The sequence below is a fragment of the Eptesicus fuscus genome, chromosome 5, assembly GCF_027574615.1.
Source record: "Eptesicus fuscus isolate TK198812 chromosome 5, DD_ASM_mEF_20220401, whole genome shotgun sequence".
NCBI classification, from domain to species: Eukaryota; Metazoa; Chordata; class Mammalia; order Chiroptera; family Vespertilionidae; genus Eptesicus; species Eptesicus fuscus.
Genome location: NC_072477.1, coordinates 92502745 through 92523578, shown reverse-complemented (window position 1 = coordinate 92523578; position 20834 = coordinate 92502745). Strand labels below are relative to the sequence as shown.

At 48.3% G+C, this 20834-nt stretch overlaps 1 protein-coding gene across 3 annotated transcripts in view; it reads right to left on the bottom strand.

Moving 5' to 3' along the window:
• Positions 1–2252, bottom strand: part of SEPHS1 (selenophosphate synthetase 1) — a 32727-nt gene extending 30475 nt beyond the window's left edge. For 2 of the 3 annotated variants that reach the window (XM_008150430.3, XM_028158931.2), the window contains exon 1: positions 1939–2252. The gene's annotated coding sequence lies outside the window, so the exon portion shown is untranslated. Of the gene's footprint in view, positions 1–1121; positions 1517–1938 lie in introns of those variants that run through there. The other variant, XM_054716562.1, reaches the window with a different exon arrangement.
• Positions 2253–20834: the final 18582 nt, after the last annotated feature.

Genomic DNA, 20834 nt, shown 5'->3' with positions numbered 1-20834 from the left:
ATTTTCACTGCAGAACTAAACTGATAACTTAAGCTGTACTAAATCACTAGTGCTTGGTACCATTGGAAGTTTCTGGAACAAGCACGCCCGAGTTTGAAACCTTTGGGGCTAAACCAAAAGCTCACATGTGTTCTCAAACCTCCGGACTGATATTTTATTGGGCATAGAATTACAGACACCCCAAGTTACAGGGTCAGTTTCCCTTATAAAGTGTATGATCAAGAACACAATTCCCATTTATAGAGTTTTCAACCCCCTGGGAAGGACATCACATTTAAATAAATCTCACAGAGACCGAGTTTGGGCTGTAATCCAAACCCGTCTTTACAAAAACCTATTTGGGTGAGCAAGAAGTGTGGTCTGAAAGCTACAGCTGTGCAACTTTCCAGGAACACAGCCTGTCCAGAGGAGGACGGCAGGAGGGCAAAAAGCAAGCGGCCGAGATGGAATTTTGAAGCCATTTGAGTTGGAAAAGTCCAACAGCACGCTGACTTGGAAGAGTCTGGAACAAAAACAAGTCCTTTCCTCTCAAAAATGCCTCGCGTTTAACACAGCCACACGCCTACCAAGAACAACAAAAAAACCAACTCACGAGGCATCCAGTTATTTTCCTACTCTAATCCCCATTCAAAGAAAAAAAAAAAAAAAACGGGCGGGGGCAGGAATTTGGAATTTGGGGGACTCAAGTTCCTTTAACACATGATTTATACCTTGCAAGATTTTTAAAGTGGGAAAAGTCTACAACACCACAAGCCCATAAGGTACTCGGGAGTTTTAAAGTTCCAAATGGCGCTAGGGACACCCGTCACACTCACACCAGAACCTTAAAGAGACACATTCCTGTATTTTGGGGAGGGCAGGAGGAAGGCGGGCTGCTTGGGAAAATCAGCAATCGATGGAGGCTGCGGGGGGAGAGGGAATGTGCATATGTCCAACCCCAAAGCCGCCTGTTTACACCTTTAAAACAATACCATGAATATTTAAAGTCACGGTTAACTCTTTCCTTCCCGGGACACGTTTACATTTCTGGGAACTAGACGGCGAGGCGGGCGTGCGGCACGGCTGAGGGAGCACAGCGAGTGCGGGTGAGAGGGTGCGGCCCCCGCCCGCCCGACACCTACCTGCCTCCAGGCCCCTAAGCCCAGGACACCAACAAAGGAGGGGGCACGGCGACGTGGGCGCACCGACCGGGCGCTCGCCACGAAACACACATCGACGCCGCCGGAGCGCGGGGCACGGGACTCCGGGACACCTGGGATCGCAGGCTGTTGCTTGTCAAGGCCAACCGGGCCTGGGCTCTTTGTGCGGCGCGGCGGGCTGGCCGCGGCCGGGGGAGGCAGCGCGGTGCCGCGGGCTGGGCCATGCCCGCACGCCCGTCCTCCCAACCGCGGCGACGGCGGGAACCGCGCGCGGCCCCCTGGCCACGGCGGAGCGCGCGCGGCGGGACCCCGGCCCGCGGGCCGGCCCGCGCCCGGCCGGGGCGCCCCGGTGAAGTCGGCGGCCGCAGGCCGGAGGGCGCACGCGGGGGGGGGGGGGGGGCGGGGAGGCGCCGCGCCAGGGGACCGGCCTAGGTTCTCCCGCCGCGCGCGCGGGCCGCCGCCGCCGCCGCACAAAAATGTCGGCGGGCGAAAAAATTAACCCCTGCGTCGCCGCCGCCGCCCTCCCCCTCCACTCCTCCCCCGCCCTCTTTCCCTCCCTCCTTCCCCGGCCCCGCGCGGCGGCTGCGGCGGCGGCGCGGGCGGTGCTTCTTTTTTAAAGCGGCCCCACCAAGCCCTGGCTCGGCCCCTCTGCAGGCAGCGCTCGCGCGCGCCGCCGTGCACGGCTCCCGACAGCCCGGGCGGCCCGGAGGGGGATCCGCACGGCCGCCCGGGGCCTGCGGACCAATATTCCCCTTTAAGCCTGGTGTCGCGCCCCCCCCTCCCCGAGCCGGGCACTTACCGGTTCGCTTTGCGCCCTCCGCCTCCTCCCGAAAACGGGCCGCCGCCGCTCCCACAATGCACCGGGCGCGCCGAGCTCCCTTAAGCGTCGCCTGAATAAAAATGCCGCTCCCGGCGGAGGGCGGGAGAGTCCGGGCCGCGCTGGGCGCCGCGAAGGCTCGGCCCGGCTCCGCGGGCCCCTGCCGGGAACGGGGCCGCCGCGCTCCGCCGTGCGCCGCCCCAAGGGGCCTTTAAGGGCCGTCTACCTCCCTTTAAGAGGCGGCGGGCCGCGGCCGGAGCGGCTCCGTGGCTGCGTGCGGCCCGGGAAGGGGGCGGGGGCGCCGTGCAGGCCGGAGCGCGGCAATGATTGGTCTCGGGGGAGGGGTGGGGGGTTGCAAAGGCGAGGAGCGGTGGCATCCGTTGCATGATGCAAAAGAGGATTGGTTTCAAAAGTTGCGACTTGCACTGGCAGCAGTGCAGCCTTTGGCGCCCAGGCCACCGACTTTTCTGCGACCCGCGGAAAGGGCTCGGCACGTTTCCCAAAACCTGGCGGGGCTCCGCCGCGCTGCGCGGGGCGGTGGGACGCTGGGTCGGCTCCCCGCGCGCGCACGTCGCGTGGCGCTGGAAGACAATGACCGTGGAAACGATTTGAAAAAAGAGTGGGAGCAGAGGAGAAGGCGCCTCTGCCGAGACGAAGGGCTGAAAATCGCCAACGGCGTGCTGGATGGCCAGCGACTTCGTGGGCTCTCCCTCCTATTGTTTAGCCTGGCCCAGGTGTTAGCGGGAGCCTTAGCGAATGTGTAAGCGTCCTGCAGAGTTTCCTGAACTTGTCATGTGGCGGGAGGAAATCGGAGCTTAAGGTTCCCCGGTTATACTGTTTGCTCTTCACACATCCAAGTAAACATGGCAGGCTCATACTGTGTGTGTGTGTGTGTGTGTGTGTGTGTGTGTGTGTGTGTGTGTGAGTTAACAGCGACAGGAGAGCTTCAGGCTGTGAAGTTAACTTCTCCACGTTTTCGACTTCATTGCATTGCTGACTAAAACCAAGCACAGTGGGTTCAGACTCTATATTTTAGGGCTTCCCTTAAAACCAAGGCGTGTGGCGGACCAAACTTCCAGCGTGGTTGGCTCAGCATTTTCCGAATGTATTTTGGGGCGGGAATGTTTAGGAGGCTACGCAGATGCCCTTTTCATTTTTTATATTTTTTTTCTTTATTGATTAAGGTATTACAGATGGATGCCCTTTTCATTCTTAAAATTGCTTTGACAATTACCCATGATTTTCATCCAGGGGAGGGTGCGGAAGTGATGCGGGTGTCAACTTAAGAAACAGGCTCCTCTTTTTTGTGTCCTTTCTCTGGGTTCTCGGATGTGATTGGTAGGACCTGTGTATGAATGGCATAACCCTGTGGTTGACACACCTGGATCACCCGTGAAGTCTCAGATATACACAATCCCCAGGCACCACTCCAGAATCAGGGCAGGAGAATACAGGTATCTTTCTGTCCTGGTCCCCTCCCTTTCAAAATTGATTTTGTGAGGTATTTGTGGGGTTTTAGTTTTGTTTGGTTTTTAGCAAAAAAAAAAAAAAAAGCACAACCAAAAAAAAAAAAAGTCACACTAGAAAAACAGGAATCTGGGATTAGGGAAGGTGATGGCAACAGAGGTGATTAGGGCTCCATGTGAAGATGCATGTGTCATGCTGAGGAGTTCGGCTTTTAGGCCGCAGTCAGCAGAGTTTGTCAGATTTCTATTTTACAAGTTTAGTTTATAAGAAGGTTGTATCACATCTGGGAGGATGCCCTCTCCCAGAGGGGAAAATGGGGCCACATCTCTAATGAGGAGGTAATGGTACTTACTAGTCAAGCATGCAGTCCAGGGTATTTGAACTGAAGCAGCAGGAATGCAGAAAAGGGAGGGGATTTGAAGGGATTTCATGTGTAGTTGGAGGATGGAGCATAAGATGACCCTTAGGCCCTAACCGGTTTGGCTCAGTGGATAGAGCGTCGGCCTGCGGACTGAAGGGTCCCAGGTTCGATTCCGGTCAAGGGCATGTACCTTGGTTGCGGGCACATCCCCAGTGGGGAGTGTGCAGGAGACAGCTGAATCGATGTTTCTCTCTCATCGATGTTTCTGGCTCTCTACCCCTCTCCTTTCCTCTCTGTAAAAAATCAATAAAATATATTTAAAAAAAAGATGACCCTTAGATTTCTATTTTTCGAAGACTGGGTGGTTATTGATGCTACTAATTGAAACAGGAACTGTTGGAAGGCAAACAAGTTTTGGGGTGAGTTCAGCTTTGGAAATGTTGTTTCAGGTGCCTGCCAGATAGTCTAGGCATAAGGCAATTGGTAAAATAAGTTGGGGGGGGGGGTGGGGGTGTGTGCTCTGTATTTGAGATGCAAATGTAGGTACCATCAACATGTAAATGTATTTGATGCCTGGAAAAAGGTGAGATTAACCAGTGGAGAGTGGGGGAGGAGGGGAGGGGGAGACAGTGAGACCTTGGATGGGACCCAGCGGAGATTTCACAAATGGAATAGCTGGACGAGCAGGAAGCTGGTCCCTGCTGAGTCAGAGGCTAGCATCATCAGAAAATGCTCATTCCCGAGAGCTTCTCTCAGTCCTTGCCCCCGTCAGCCTTCAGGCCAACTGGACCTTTCTGGAAGCTCAAACATCTTTAGGTACGTATTCCTGGTGTTCATTATTCTCCCAAAGTCTGTACCACACTTTACTGCCCTCAGTAGCAGATGCACCTCGAGTAGAAGATGGATGGTCTCAGAGGAGACCCTGCAGTTTTCCCACCCTGGCCCCAGCCCAGCCCTCTCCGGTCATCAGGGCCAGTGTCACGGAGGGAAGACCACCTCTGTCTGTTTACGTCTGGTGCCTGCTGTGCTCCAGCGGCCACCCCTCCAACAATAGCCAACGTCTTGACGTACGATGCACCCCACAGTGTTTTATGAAGGTCATCTCAGAATCCTCCCAACAGCCTCAGGATAAGATAAAATACTATTACGTATTTTACTTTCGTGGTGGAGGGAACTAAGGCTTAGACTGAGTAACTTACCCAATGTTACTCTATCACTACTTTGGGTCCCTCCAAGGCACATCTTGAGATGAGGTTTTAGGGGAAGGGAGTTTATTTGGGAGGTGATCTCAGGAAGCACAAGTCAAGAAGTGGACAAAATGAGATAGGGAGGGAGAAAGCCAGAAAGAAGGTAAATGAGTGGGTTTCTTCTGTGGGCAGCAGGGTTCAGTTGGCACCTCCGAGAAACTGTATGGAACCCCCTTTGATGGGCAGAATAACGCCACCACACTCCATCCCCACCCCCACCCCCCACCCCCACCCCCAAAAGATGTCTATGTCCCAATTTCTGGAACCTGTGAACATCTTATGTTACAAAGTAAAGAGGAATTCAGGTTGCACGTGCAATTAAGTTTGCTAATTGTTTAATTAAAAGAGATTATCCTAGAACCGTGGTCGGCAAACTGCGGCTTGCGAGCCACAAGCGGCTCTTTGGCCCCTTGAGTGTGGCTCTTCCACAAAATACCACGGCCTGGGCGAGTCTATTTGGAAGAAGTGGCGTTAGAAGAAGTTTAAGTTTAAAAAATTTGGCTCTCAAAAGAAATTTCAATCGTTGTACTGTTGATATTTGGCTCTGTTGGCTAATGAGTTTGCCGACCACTGTCCTAGACTATCTGGGAGGACCCAATGTAATCACAAGGGTCCTTCTTAGTGAAAGATGGAGTCGAAAGAGAACCAGAGAGATGGTGGTGTGAGAAGGATTCAGCCCAATGTTGCTGGCTATGAAGATGGAAGAAGGGGCCACAAATGAGGGAAAACAGGAGCCTTCTGGAAGCTGGAAAAGGTGAGGAAACAAACTTTTCCTCTAGAGCTTCCAGAACGGAATGCATCCTGCTGGCACCTTGATCTAGCTGATGAGACCCATGCCAGTCTGTGGGTTCACAAAACTGTCAGATCATAAACGTGTGTTGTTTCAAACCACAGAGTGTGTGGTCATTTTTCACAGCAGCAGAGAAAACATATACACTCCCTTAAAATCGTACCATTGGCAGCCAAGGAGGTGGAGGTGTTGATCCATTGACCCCTCCTTCTGTGGCTGAGGATTGCCCCTGTCTTTCACAGGACTAGGGGAGACAGACTTCCTGGCCAGTGGAGCAGCCCTGCATACCAGAAAGGCAGCTGATGGAAGTGGGATGCTGTCAGTGGGCTGGAACCGGTTCCCAAAGCTTCAGGTGAACTCAGAGGTGGACCAGGCATCCACAGTGTCAGCAGCCTCTGCCACAGCACCCGGCTATAAGCAGCCAAGCCAGGATTTAAACTGGGCTAAGTCTCCTTGGAGCCCAAGTGCCTAACCCAGAGGACTTTCCCTGGCAACACTCGAGGCCATTCTGTGTCCTCTTTGTGAAATTCTCTGGTTTGATGTTAGCTCTTCTCTCATTCTCCCTCTACCCTTTTTGGCTACATCTTAATCTGTTTTGATATGTCCTCTTTAAGTGTCTCACTCCTACTCACACACCCCAGCACTGATGTTCGTCAGGTTGTCTTTGACTTCCTCATGCTCTTTCTTCTGGAGCCATGCTGTCCAATAAATACGGTAAGCCACTCCCCACAGGTGGCTACCAAATGCTTAGAGTGTCAACTGAGATGTTCTCTCAGTGGAAAAAAATGCACTGGATTATGAAGACGTAAAAAAAAATTATCTCAATAGCATTTATATTGATTCATCTTGAAGTGTAATATTTTAGATATGTTGGATTATATAAAATACATTATTGATTTCATTTATGTCTTTTTTTTTCTTTCCATCTGCATCTTTTTACCTTTTTTAAACATGGCCACTTGAACATTTACATGGTGGCTCACTGTATATTTCTACTGGGCAGCACTGCTCTCGAGACGCCCCAAGCCCCACACTCAGGCATTCAAGCACTTACATGAGTGTTCCACAAACACTTCAAATGCAGCATGTTGCAGGCCAAAATAATCATTTTCCTTTCAACCCTGCCCTGCTCTCCCAATCGACTTTCTCTCCATTTACTGTCCTGGTGCATAGACAGTTATCTGCTGCGCTGCCCATTCTAGAACCCTGGAGTTTGTCCCCAGCTCCTTCCTTTTCCCAGTCATTACTATTAGTCAATTCTATCTCCTGCGTGTTTTTATATCAGACCCTCCCCTCACTCCCACTGTTCCTGTCTTTCTTCATTGTCCCATTGCTCACCTTGACTGTTGTGGAAGTATCTCGGTTTGTGGTCTTTTTTTGTGTGATCTTTACTTGTTTCCATTCAGTCCAAAGTGATTAACTGCCAAAATGTCTATCCAAGGCAAACCTGATGGTGTTCTTTGGCTGCTTAAAATCTTTTCATGGCTTCCATTGCTTCTGATTCTGTTTCTCAAAATATGGTACTCACTTATGGTTATGCACAGGTGACTTTAAGGAGTACATGGAAGAACATTTTATTTTGATACTTATGTGTTCATTTCAACACAAATTATAAAGATATAACTAACATCTAAGACCTGTGATTTAATCAATAACATTCTGTTTGACAAAAAGTGAGTCAAAATTTTAAAGCAACAGTAGCACGGGCTAACGTTATAGCATAGGTCAATGGTCGGCAAACTCATTAGTCAACAGAGCCAAATATCAACAGTACAACAATTGAAATTTCTTTTGAGAGTCAAATTTTTTAAACTTAAACTTCTTCTAACGCCACTTCTTCAAAATAGACTCGCCCAGGCTGTGGTATTTTGTGGAAGAGCCACACTCAAGGGGCCAAAGAGCCGCATGTGGCTCGCGAGCTGCAGTTTGCCGACCACGGGCATAGGTCAAGTAAATAAATTTCAGACTTCTTAATATGGTTTGAAAAAAATAAACTTTCATGATCCAGTTTCTACTTTTCCTCTCTGATTTAATCTCTAGAAAGTGCCCTCTTCCTAATCATTAGCCATACAGCCATACTGAGCCACTTAGAGATTTCCAGGCTCACCTGTTTTTCTGATTAGCAGCTCTGCAAGCACAATTCCTTTGCTTGTACCACTTTAACCCTGTTTCTGGCAAATTATAAGTAAACCTATTCAAGATTCCAATCAAGAGTCTTCTCGTCAGCCTGGCTGGTATGGCTTAGTGGTTGAGCATCGACCTATGAACCAGGCAGTCATAGTTGGATTCCCAGTCAGGGCATATGCCTGGGTTGCAGGCTTGATCCCGAGTATTGGGCGTGCAGGAAGCATCTGATCAATGGTTCTCATCATTGATGTTTCTATCTCTCCCTCTCCTTTCCTTTCCAAAATCAATAAATATCCTATATAATAACAGGCTAGTATGCAAATCGACCAAACAGCGGAATGACTGGTTGCTATGACACGCACTGACCACCGGGGGACAGACACTCAATACAGGAGCTGCCCCCTGGTGGTCAGTCCACTCCCATAGGGAGAGCGCCACTCAGCCAGAAGCCCTGAGCTGGGTTCGCGGCTGGCGAGCGCAGCGGTGGTAGGAGCCTTTCCCACCTCCGCAGCAGTGCTGAGGATGTCCGACTGACAGCTTAGGCCCGTCAGTAGGACATCCCCCGAAGGCTCCCAGACTGCGGGCTGAGGGACCCCCCCCCCCCCGCAAGTGCACAAATTTCATGCACCGGGCCTCTAGTATATCTATATACATAAAAGCCTAAGCGACTGGTGGACAGTCTGGTAGCTATGACATGCAATGACCACCAGGGGGCAGATGCTCAATGCAGGAGCTGCCAAGCTGTGGTGACTTGGCAGCTGCAGTTCTTGGGTGACACACCCAGAACCAGAGAGGAGGGAGCCTGATTCTGGGGTGCATTGCCCGAGAACCACCCTCTCACAATCTAGGACCCCTTAGGGGATGTTGGAGAGCCGGTTTTGGCCCGATCCCCGCAGGCCAGGCCGAGGAACCCCACCTATGTATATATTTTTAAAAAGAGTCTTCTCTTCAGCCAGCCCTGGCTGTGTGGCTCAGTTGGGTGTTGTCCTGTGCACCCAAACTTTGCAGGATCCATTCCTGGTCAGGGCACAAGCTCAGGCTGCAGGTTCAATCCCTGAGAGGCTCGTGCAGGAGGCAGCCTATCATTTCCCTTTCACATCAGTGTTTTCCCCTCCTTTCTCTCTCTCCAAAAATCAATTAAAAAAAAAAAAAGCAAATCAACTTTTAAAAAGTATTCTCTCTGAAAAATTCTTTGACTACTCTGGGGGCAAACAACCATCCCATCTGTGGTAGCCAGAATAATGGCACCCAAAGACACCCACATCCTAATCATCTGTGAAAGTGTTAACTTACTTGGCAAAAGGGACTTTGCAAATGTATTAAAGGTATATATGAAAGAGTAGCTGTCTACTGGAACCTTAGTTCTTGGGAAAGATGTGTGGCTACAAGAATAACCTTAGAGGAAAAATAGAGAGTGCCCCACGTGATTTAGATGCAGCCTAAGATTGCATTGGGGGTCTTGTTCCTACAAGAGAAACTTTTCTATTTTCATGCTGTGAAGTTTCCAACTGATCCATATCCCAGTAAAAATGGAAACAGCTGGCCCTGACTGGGTGGCTCATTTGGTTGGAGCATCATCCCATACACTAAAAAGGTTGCAGGTTTGATTCCTAGTCAGGGCACTAGATACCTAGGTTGCAGGTCTAATCCCCCGTTGGGTCAGCCAATCGATGTTTCTCACATCAATGTATCTCTTTCCTCTCTCTAAAAATCAATAAAAACATATCCTCAGGTAAGCATGAAAAAAAAAAAAAAAAGGAAACAGCTGGAAAGGCCATTAATTTTTTTTTCTTGAACAACATAAACACACTTTCTCCCTAGTTCTAAGTATCATTTTCTTCATGCCACCAATGTTGCCTAAAAAGTTACTTCAACAACAAACCTTACCTTTGAGCATCTATAGATTGTAGGTACTGGGATCAGTATAGGGGCCATGTAAACAGGTAAGAAATCCAACCAATGAAAGAAAATTGCTATAATACCAAGTGCAAGGTCAAGGTCTTAGGGACTTTTTCTTTTTTTTTTTTTGAGAAGAGGAGGAGAATCTATGAACCTTCTAAAGCCATGTGCAAAATTGTGTCTACTCGTACGTTTCTGGGGAGAGAGTTCTAGGTTTCACTAGCTCCTCAAAGGGGTTCTATGACCCCAGAGTCAGTGATAGATACAGTGGCAAATGCTGTATGAGAACAGAATTTGAATTTGGAGGAGAAATTTGAAATACAGGGAGCACATTATTACTCCATTAATTTATTAATGCTTCGGTAATTTCAATAATTAGTCATTTTCATTAGTGGTGTTTTATAACCTTTGATAACAACCATGGTTTTTAGCAAGGAAAGAAGGTTACAAGAAACTCAAGTCATGGCTTTGGCACTTTTGTGTTTGATTTTGGAAGGGGTGAATTTGTTACCAGTTGGGAGAGGTCTTCGTCTCCACTGGCTGCTCGTGGTTGTGGGCTTCTTGCAATATCCGGAGAAAAGGAACTTTCTGAGGCTCCCCGGGAGGATGAGATACCGTAGAAAGTTTTATTTGTGTGGAATCAAACCTCTGAGTTTCCAAGGTCCCATTTCCCTCAGTCCTGCCATAGAAGTCCAATTTTGCTTCCAGCAGAACTACAATCAAAGCCAGGGTCCAGAGTTTCTGTTCCATGTTGGGACACAGTCTAATTCAGCACCAGGCTAGCTTAGTTTGTGTTCCCAGCTGCAATCCATTAGTCCATTGTGTGTGGGGTCCACACGGTCACATGGCCAAGGAGGGAACATGTGGGAATGCAAGGAAGCAAGAGCAAAACCAAAGGAACCAGAGCCAAGAGAGAAAGCTCCTTTGTCTAGGGGATTATGTATTCCCCAATTTTTACAGGCTTGCAGTGGCCCTGCCTACTCTAGCCAAGTCATGGTTCTCCAGGCTTGACTGAGGCACTTTTTCTGTATCACTCTGATTCATTGCTCATGTGCCCTTCTTTCCTTTTGTTGGGTCCCTCCCCCCAGTGCTCTGCAGGTAACGGACTGGTGGCTCCCCAGGGAGTGCAGAGTTGCAGCTTCCTGGTGAAGCTGCCCAAATGACATGCCTGTAATGTCTGGCCTCCCTTTTGCTCCTTTCCTAATTACAATGGCATCAAATTGATTTTTCTGAATGAAGGACACTTACTGGAGTCGACAGTAGTTAAGAAGTCCCCTGCAGGACTCTCCAAGGGTGTCCCTCCTCCCCACCAAACCTAGGCTCCCTCTGAGACCTGCTTCTTGCAGCATCCCCCAAGCGTGGCTCTGAGGTTGGCGGCAGGATGAAGGGTTCCAGCTCAGTCAAAGCACTAACACCAAGGGGTCATCTGTGCTGATGAAGATGGACAGAAGCTCTCTCCCTTGTGGTCAGTTGAGGGGGTATTCTTCATTGAAATACAATTAACAATGAGCCGCTGACCACAATTCAGGCTCTGCACCTCTCAAAACGTAGCTACATTCCACAAGATCCCACCATACTGTAGTGTTTTCCCCAGTAAACCCCCCCCCCCTTTTTGCCACAAAAGTTATTAATTTGGTGCTGAAAATGAAGATTTCATTGTTTGCAGCCAGAGAGTATCAAAGGCTACAAAATTAGCATTTCCCTTCGTCTTTTATGTTTTTATTGATTTTTTGAGAGAGAGAAAGGGAGAGGGAGAGAGAGAGAGAGAGAGAGAGAGAGAGAGAGAAAGAGAGAGAGAGAGAGAGAGAAAGAAACATCGATTGGTTGCCTCCTGCATGCACCCTGACTAGGGATTGAATCTGCAACCTGGGTATGTGCCCTGACAGGGAATTGAACTGACGAACTTTCAGTGCAAGGGATGATGCCCCAACCAACTGAGCCACAATGGCCAGGGCTCCCTTTACCTTTTTGATACATGAAAGATAGTACTAGGGGGAAAAACCTGGTTTATTTTCTTATTGCATTTTCACATCTCTTGCTCTTCTTATCTCTACTGATTAAAATGAGTGAAGTTTTGCACATAATTTTAAAAAAATGAACACTACCCCCTCCCAAATCCTGAGACCTTGATATCCATCCACTCCTGATTATTTATCCAGTTCTTCGCAATTACATTCCACGTCCTCCTCTCTTAAGGAAAGCTGTTCTTTCCTTGTAGCTGGAGATCCTATCCCTACTGTGTCCAGCTTCCTGTCCTTCAGGGATTCTGCAATATAATAAATGAAGAGTCTTGAGTACCTTGGTTCTGGTACATTCTTCACATTTTTTCTGAATTACATGTAATTGGCTCCCTGTCCCCCAGTGCTTAAGACCCTCTGCACATGGTCACAGTGTAATGAATGAATCATGATTGTTAGAAGCCAAATTCTGCCTAGTATTTGGTGAGGGGAGGAGAAAAGAGGCAGGAGTGAGGAAGGGAGAGATACAGAAAAGGTATGTTGAGGAGACATGTATGTGTGGTTGTATGTTTCAGGCTTAGTGACTATTTCTTGCTCTAAGAATTTGTTAAAAAAAAGTGGTTCCAGAAAAGAATCTATACTAATAAAAGGGTAATATGCTAATTAGACCAGATAGACCAGACGTCATTCCAGACATCCTTCCTGACAAAGCCAGGGCCTGGGCGAAGCTGGTCAGGAGTCCCAGGTGTCTGCTCGGGTGAAGCCGGCCCGGGTCCCGGGTGCCTGCGGCCGGCCAGAGGGAGGGAAGCCCAGGTCCCAGGTGCCTGCGGCTGGCCAGTGGGAGGGAAGCCCGGGTCCTGGGTGTGAGGGCCGAGGCAGAGGTGGTTAGGGGTGATCAGGCGAGCAGTTAGGGGCATCAGGCAGGCAGGCAGAGGTGGTTAGGGGTGATCAGGCAGGCAGGTGAGCAGTTGGGGGCGATCAGGCAGGCAGGCAAGCAGTTAGGGGCGATCAGGCAGGCAGGCGAGCAGTTAGAGGCGATCAGGCAGGCAGAGGGGTTAGGAGTGATCAGGCAGGCAGGCAGCCAGGCAGGCAGGCAGGCAGGCAAGAGGTTCGGAGTCAGCAGTCCTGGATTTCGAGAGGGATGTTTGACTGCCGGCATCGCCTGAGGGGTCCCAGATTGCGAGAGGGTGCAGGCCGGGCTTAGGGACCCCCCTGTCCGTGCACGGATTTCATGCACTGGGCCTCTAGTTTGTTAAATAAAAGTGGTTCCAGAACTAGCCCTAAGTTAACTAGAGTTTACTGTTCTCCAAGCAAAGTATCAGCTATTTATTCAGTCTTTGTTCTCAATTCTCAATCCCTTTGTCCCCAAAATACACCATATTTCTTAATTATCTCCTCTGGTCAGAGGCCACTTAGAGAAGGATGATAAATTGAGTTCATCCTACCCAACGGTGCTGTCCTCGTCTGGCACTGATTCTGCGTTAGCAAGGTGCTCGGCATATGCTGAGAATGGTTTAGGAGTGGCCGGCCTCAGCATCCAGACTCAAAACCAGAGACAGGATACACGATGAGGAATAAGAAAAAATGCAGAGGCAAAAAACAGGGTTTGTTTTAACGCAGAGCACACACATCTGGAACACAGGACATCTCTGGTCTTGTTCAGGTTAGGTGCTCCTTGGCTCGAATTTCTCTGCCTACAGCCAATCCTCTGTCCTTGGGACTCTGAGAATGAGCAGGACTATTTCCATTTCCACGCTTGGCAGACAGCTGCAAGCAACACATGGGTGCTTGGACTGGATCCTTTTCCGCCCGGAGATTCTGGGATTCATTTGAGGGGGAGGGACACCCTGACAATTTGTTGGTGACGATTTCCTCTGCTCAGTCTGGTTTTTCAGTTGATTTTACTTTTCTGAATATGGCTCACATTCATCCACTTCGGTCCTCCACTGGTTCTTCCTAAGTTCACATTTCATTTGCCTGAATGGCTTGCAATGATCTCTGCTCGCAATGATCTCTGCTCTGGACTAAATATTTGTGACTCCCTAAAATTCATATGTTGAAACATAAGTTCCCAATGTGAGGGTATTAGGAGATGGAACTTTAGGGAGGTGATTAGATTCAGCTGAGGTCTTGAAGGTGGAGCCCCATGATGGGATGAGTGCCCCTATGAAAAAGGAAGAGACCAGAGCTCGTACGTTCTCTGCCATGTGAGGATGAAGCAAGAAGGTAGCCATCTATAAGTAAGAAGAAGGTTTTTACTAGACACCAAATCTGCCAGCACCTTGATCTTGGACTTTTAGCCTCCAGAACCTAGAGAAGTAAATATTTGTTTAAGCCACTGGTCTATGGTATTTTATTATTATTATTTTTTTAATCCTCACCCAAGGATATTTTTCCATTGATTTTTAGAGAGAGTAGAAGAGAGAGGGAAAGACAGAGAGAAATACCGATGTGAGAGAAACACGCTGATTGGTTGCTTCCTGTATGCACCCTAACCAGGGCCCAGGCTGGAGAGGAGCCTGCAACCAAGGTATGTGCCCTTGACCAGAATCGAACCTGGGACCCTTTGGTCCACAGTTCGATGCTCTACCCACTGAACCAAATCTGCTAGGGCTCTATGGTATTTTGTTATAGCAGCCTGAGCTGACTAAGACAGTCTCTAATTTCTCTACTTCCAGTTTTGTCCCAACCCTCTTACACGTCTACACATATCCCCCAACTTCCATCCCGAACACACCCCAGCCTGCCTGCAAACCTAGAGGGTCCCTCACTGCCTATGGAGTCAAGGTGCACATCTTTTAATCCAAGTGGCCATGCTTGACCAGTGGTAAAGCACTCATTAGCCCATTATTATTAATAGCCAGTATCAAGATTCCAAGACCCCAGCTGGCTGATAAAAGAAAATCCTGCCCTTTGCAGTGTCTCCCTCTCTGAAGCTCCTGCATATGTCCAAGGTCTTACATGTCTCCCAAATCAAGCCTAGTTATCACACTGCGCCCATTACACAGCCAGTGCCAGATACTTGTCCTCACTTTTGGGTGTGAAAAGTGAGTGTCAGTGACCCATCGAGGTCAAGGTTGGCCAGTGTATCTTCCATTTTTTGAGCTTTAAGTTAAAAAATTAGAAATGCCAAAAATTATAAATAGAAACGGGATAATTAAAGTGTATATATTAGTAAATTAATTTTCATATTCAAATATCAATGCGATGTAATTGTGCTAGTTATGAGATAACGACAGGTTTTATAGAGCAAAAGTAAATATATTCATAAAAGAAAGCATAAGAGTTTATTTATATCCTCAGAACAAGAAGGATTTCTTAAAACAATGCAAAAAGCACAAATCAGAAAGGAAATTATCAATCAATTGGGCTATATTAAAACTTCTGTGTAATAAAAAGGCATGTAAACCAAGTTAAAAGACAAGCCATAGCCCTGGCTGGTGGCTCAGTGTTTAGAGCGTCAGCGCCAGTACCAAAGGGTAGCAGGTTTGATTTCAGTCAAGGACACATACCTAGGTTGCAGGTTCAATTCCCAGCCCCAGTTGGGGCACGTGTGGTAAGCAACCAATTGATGTTTCTCTCTCACCTGCCCCCACCTTCCATTCCACTCTCTCTAATCAATGGAAAAAATATCCTCAGGCGAAAATTAACAACCACAAAAATAAAAAAAGACAAGCCACAAACTGGGAGTAGATATTTGTAACTCATAATCAACAGAGGAATGTTCTCCAGAATATGTAAAAAACGACAATAAAACCATTCCAATAGAAAATATGGGAGAGAACTGAACAGGGAATTCACAAAATAAGACCTCTGAGTTGCTTATAAATAAAGGAGGGGATGTTCAACCTACCAGTAATCAGGAGAATGCAAATTAAAACAAGAGGTCATTTTAACAAAATATCTTTATTGATTTCAAAGAGGAAGGGAGAGCTCAAGGGAGAGATAGAAACAGAATGGCTGCCTCCTACACACTCCCCATCAGGGATCAAGCCTGCAACCCAGGCTTGTGCCCTGACCGAGAATTGAACCATGACCTCCTGGTTCATATGTTGACGCTCAACCTATCCACCAGATTGGCCAAAATAAAAGTTCACTGAGACCAAATGTTAGAAATATGGGGAAATTGAGGCTTTTGTGTTTCAGCCATAGAAAGTATTCCTATATAATAAAGAGGCAATATGCAAATTGACCATCACTCCAACACAAGATGGCCACCCCCATGTGGTCAAAGATGGCTGCCACAAGATGGCCTGCAGGGGAGGGCAGTTGGGGGCGACCAGGCCTGCAGGGGAGGACAGTTGTGGGGTACCCAGGAGTGCAGAGGAGGGCAGTTGGGGGGGACCCAGGCCTGCAGGGGAGGGCAGTTGGGGGGGACCAGGCCTGCAGGGGAGAGCAGTTGGAGGCAACCAGGCTGGCAGGAGAGGGCAGTTAGAGGCAATTGGGCCAACAGGGGAGCGGTTAGGTGTCGATCAGGCTGGCAGGGGAGTGGTTAGGGGGTGATCAGGCTGGCAGGCAGAAGCAGTTAGGGGCAATCAGGCAGGCAGGCAGGTGAGCGGTTGGGAGCCAGCAGTCCTGGATTGTGAGAGGGATGTCCTACTGCCCGTTTAGGCCCGATCCCACCGGGAAATAGGCCTAAACAGGCAGTCGGACATCCCTCTAGGGGTCCAAGATTGGAGAGGGTGCAGGCTGGGCTGAGGGACACAAACCCCTGTGCACGAATTTCTTGCACTGGGCCTCTAGTTTTGTATAAATTTTCTATTTATTGATGATTTTTAGAAAGAGAAACATTGACTTGCTGCTCCACCCATCCATGCATTCACTGGTTGATATCTGTATGTGTCCTGACCTGGGATTGAACCCACAACCTTGGCATATGGGGTTGATGCTCGGCCAGGGCCAGAAAGAATTTTGGATGCTCTCTAGTAAAGTTGAAAATGCATTTGTCCTCTCATTTATTTCTCTTCTAGATGAATATGTGCACAGTGAGACATATACAAGAATGTTTGTAATAGATAAAAATTGGAAATAATTTAAATGTCCATCAGAAAGGAGTGGAAAAATAAATGTTGTCTATTTAGATCATGTAATATTATCTAGCAGTTGAAATGATAACTGAATGTATCAATGTGAAGAAATCCTAAAACATTATGTTAAAGGATTATTGTTTAAGGGTTATGGAGTTTTAATTCAGGATGATGAAAAAGTTCTGGAAATGGATGGTGGTGATGGTTGTACAACAAGAAATGTACTTAATGCCACAAAACCATACACTTAAAAATGGTTAAAATGGTAAATTTTATGTATATTTTACCACAATAAACCCATACTGAACAGACTAAGTGAACATAACAGTTACAAACATTAAATAATATTCCTCATACAATACTTATTATTGGATATATATATATATACACATATATATATACACACTGAATGGCCAGATTATTATGATCTCTGAACGCATAATAATCTGGCCACTCAGTGTGTGTGTGTGTGTGTGTGTGTGTGTGTGTGTGTATGTGTGTGTGTGTGTATTAGAGGCCCGGTGCATGAATTCGTGCATAGGTGGGGTCCGGCCAGCCTGGCCAGGGGGAGGGGACATGGGCGGTTGGCCGGCCTGCCTGCTGGTCAAACTCCTGGTCGAGGGGACAATTTGCATATTAGCCTTTTATTATATAGGATATACACTGAGTGGCCAGATTATTATGCATTCAGAGATCATAATAATCTGACCACTCAGTGTACATACATATATGTATATATATATATAAACTAGAGGCCCGGTGCACGAAATTCGTGCACGGGGGGGGGGGGGTGTCCCTCAGCCCAGCCTGCACCCTCTCCAATCTGGGACCCCTCGAGGGATGTCTGACTGCCCGTTTAGGCCGGATCCCGGTGGGATTGGGCCTAAACGGGTAGTCGGACATCCCTCTCACAATCCAGGACTGCTGGCTCCCAACTGCTCGCCTGCCTGCCTTTCTGATTGCCCCTAATCGCTTCCACTTGCCAGTCTGATCACCCCTTAACCACTCCCCTGCCAGCCTGATTGATGCCTAACTGCTCCCCTGCCAGCCTGTTTGCCCTGAACTGCCCTCTCCTTCAGGCCTGGTCACCCCTAACTGCCCTCCCCTGCAGGCCTGGTCACCCATAACTGCCATCCCCTGCAGGCTTGGTCCCCCCCAACTGCCCTCCCCTGCAGGCCTGGTCCCCCCCAACTGCTCTCCCCTGCAGGCCTGGGTCACCTCCAACTGCCCTCCCCTGCTGGCCATCTTGTGGTGCCCATCTTGTGTCCACATGGGGGCAGGATCTTTGACCACCTGGGGGCAGCCATCTTGTGTGTTGGAGTGATGGTCAATCTGCATATACTCTTTTATTAGATAGGATAGAGGCCTGGTGCATGGGTGGGGGCCAGCTGGTTTGCCCTGAAGGGTGTCCTGGATCAGGGTGTGGGTTCCCTTGGGGCACAGGGAGGCCTGGGTGAGGGGCCTGTGGTGGTTTGCAGGCCGGCCATGCCCCCTTGTGACCCAAGCGGAGGCCCTGGTATCTGGGTTTTATTTACCTTCTAAAATTGAAACTTTGTAGCCTGGAGCAGAGCCAAGCCTTCTGCTGGCTCCGTGAATGCAGCTATTTCTGTTGGGACTTATGTATCTAATATAATTGAAACTTTGTAGCCTTAAGCGGAGGCCTGGGCTGGCCAGGGCTGCAGAAGCTTAGCTTCCTCCATTGCCGGGGGCAACGCTTGCCTCCCACTCTTTCCAGCTCAGTGGCTGCCACCATTTCTGTTTGGATTTGTTTACCTTCTATAATTGAAACTTTGTAGCCTTGAGTGGAGGCCTAGGCTGGCAAGGGCAGGTGGAAAGCTTGTTTTTCTCTGTTGCCGAGGAAACCCAAGCTCTCCTGCTCTCTGTGGCTGCAGCCATCTTGGTTGGGTTTATTTGCATATTTGCTCCTGATTGGCTGGTGGGCGTGTCTGGTGGGCATGGCTTATGGGTGTAGTGAAGGTATGGTCAATTTTGCATATTACTCTTTTATTAGGTAGGATGGTTAAAATGGTAAATTTTATGTATATTTTACCACATTAAATCCATACTAAACAGAATAAGTGCACATAACAGTTACAAACGTTAAATAATATTCCTACACACAATATTTATTATTGAATATATATATATACATATGTGTGTATATATATACACATATATATGTTAATGTAAAAAGACAAGAATGAGAAGGAATCACACCAAATGCAAGACATGCTGACTTCTGGGCGGGAGAGGACTGTCTGAGGTGGAGCTCTGGTTTAACTCTGTGACAGTTTTTTATTTAAAAAAATATCTAAGAGAATTTATTAAAATGTTAAACCAGCCCAGGCGGTGTTGCTCAGTGGTTGAACATCCAACCTATGAACCAAGAGGTCATGGTTTGAGTCCTGATCAGGGCACATGCCCAGGTTGCTGGCTAGATCCCCAGTGTGGAGCATGCAGGAGGCAGCCAATCAATGATTCTCTCTCATCCTTGATGTTTCTATCTCTCCTCCCTTCCTCTCTGAAATCAATAAAAAAATATTAAAATGTTAAAACGAAATGGGTATTTGTTACACTCGTCTGGAACAATCTCCTGTGAATGCATGTAACAGGGACCTTATCTAGAGTCATATGCTCTCTGGTGTGCAGTTGTTTATAAATATCCACATGTTTCCGGGAGCTGTCTTAGTCTCGGGTGCTTTGGGAGGTGTGGGGACTCCGTGAGGAACAGAGCAGGTGTGGATTCTATCAGCATTTTCCTCCCAGGGCTGTTCTTGTATAATGGTTTTCAAAGGTGGTCCCTGGACCAGCAGCATCAGGTATCGGCCTCACCCAGTAACTTAGTGGAAATGCAAAAGTTGGGGCCCCACCCCAGACCTGTTAAACTTAGACACTATTGGGTTGGGACAATCTGTTGTGACAAGCCCTCCAGGTGATTCGGGTACACACTCACATTTGGGAACCACTGCTCTTGTACAAAAGGGAATGCTGCCTCCTCCCTACACCCAATCTGAGGTGGGGTGGGGAGGGGTGTCCCTCCAAAAGTTTTCTGTATCTTGAAGTGTCCAGAGGGAAGAGAATGCTCTTTAGAATCCTGTGCGCAGCCCTTTCATCACGGCTGCACAAGCCGCCTCACAGTGAGTCCTGTTGTGGTGCATGTTGCCCTGGGACACTTGGAGCCCCTCTCCCTTATGCACAGTCTTGGGGCTCTGCCTGGTTTACCAAGTAGACTCAGCTCCATGGACCCTCCCTCAAAGCTGCCCGCCCAGACCATGTCTGTGTATGTCCCAACTCCAGGAACAGCCTTCTTTTCTTTCTGTTTTTATTGTTGACACTATTACAGATGCCCCTCATTCCCACCCCCTTTGCCCACCTCCACCCAGCTCCTTCTACCCCTCCCCTGGCCTTCACTACTCTGTTGTCTGTCCATGAGCTATGTATATATGTTCGTTGGCCAATGTCTTCACCTTCTTGCATCCAGTCCCCTATCCTCCCTCCTCCTCTGACTTCTGTCAGTCTGTTCCATGTATCCATGCCTCTGGATTTATTTTGTTCATAAGATTCCGCATGTGAGTGAGGTCATGTGATTCTTGTCTTTCTCTGTCTGGCTTATTTCGCTTAGCATAGTACTCTCCAGGTCTCTCCATGCTGTCCCAACGGGTAAGAGAGGAACAGAATGTCTATCCCCCAGAAGTACTACCACTCTCATGGAAGAGTGGGATTCAGCTGGATACCTGGGTGCAGGGTGTCTGTGCTCCATTGGCCCACAGACACTCCACCCAGTCTCTGCCTAGTCAAGACATCAGACAACTCTTCTTATTTTATCTTTAAGGCCCTCAGTGACCTGACCTGTCTGTCTTTCTCTCTCCCCAAAAAGCACCTTGGACTCTGGAAAAATAGCACTTCTCCTAGCTCAGAGAAAATACACTCTTTCTGTCTCACAGGCATGTATATTATCTTATTTGGATTTCTTCTCTCTGGAATAGTTTCCATATATGACAG